The sequence below is a fragment of the Corylus avellana genome, chromosome ca4 (assembly GCF_901000735.1).
Source record: "Corylus avellana chromosome ca4, CavTom2PMs-1.0".
Taxonomy (NCBI): Eukaryota; Viridiplantae; Streptophyta; class Magnoliopsida; order Fagales; family Betulaceae; genus Corylus; species Corylus avellana.
Window position 1 is genome coordinate 19,979,045 of NC_081544.1, and position 550 is coordinate 19,979,594.

The window sequence follows — 550 nt, forward strand, 5'->3', positions numbered from 1 at the left end:
ACGTACGTACCTATCATACAAATATGCATGGACCCTAAAAATATTATATTTCAACCAAACTAATCTGTTAATTAGCTAACAAAAAAATTACATCATATATATATACAATGCAAAGAAAAAACTATAAATATATTCTATATATATATAGGTGATGACAAGGAGATGGCCGGAAAATGAGTGAGTGGTGCGTTGCCAGTGAGTTGCCGGCCAGAGATGACGTCGCCAGAGGAGAGAGCAGACGGTGGTGTGGCTGGCAAGCCACAAAATCCGAGTGGAAAATACTAATGCGGTGGGGGCTTTATGAGAAGAAGAGGAAAATACTAAAGTTGCAGATTCAAGCTAGCAGAAAGAGTGCTGCGCACGAGGGAGAAGAAGAAAAGAGGGGGGAAAAAAAAAAGAAAAGGAGAGGAAGAAGAAGCTGTGTGCGCAGGGCCTGCTGGGTGCGAGTTCCCAAGACTTGTAGTAACATGCCACATAGGTACGTTACTACAAGAGTAACGTGCCCCACGTGGCGCGTTACTCTTGTTGTAACGTGCCATGTGGCACGTTA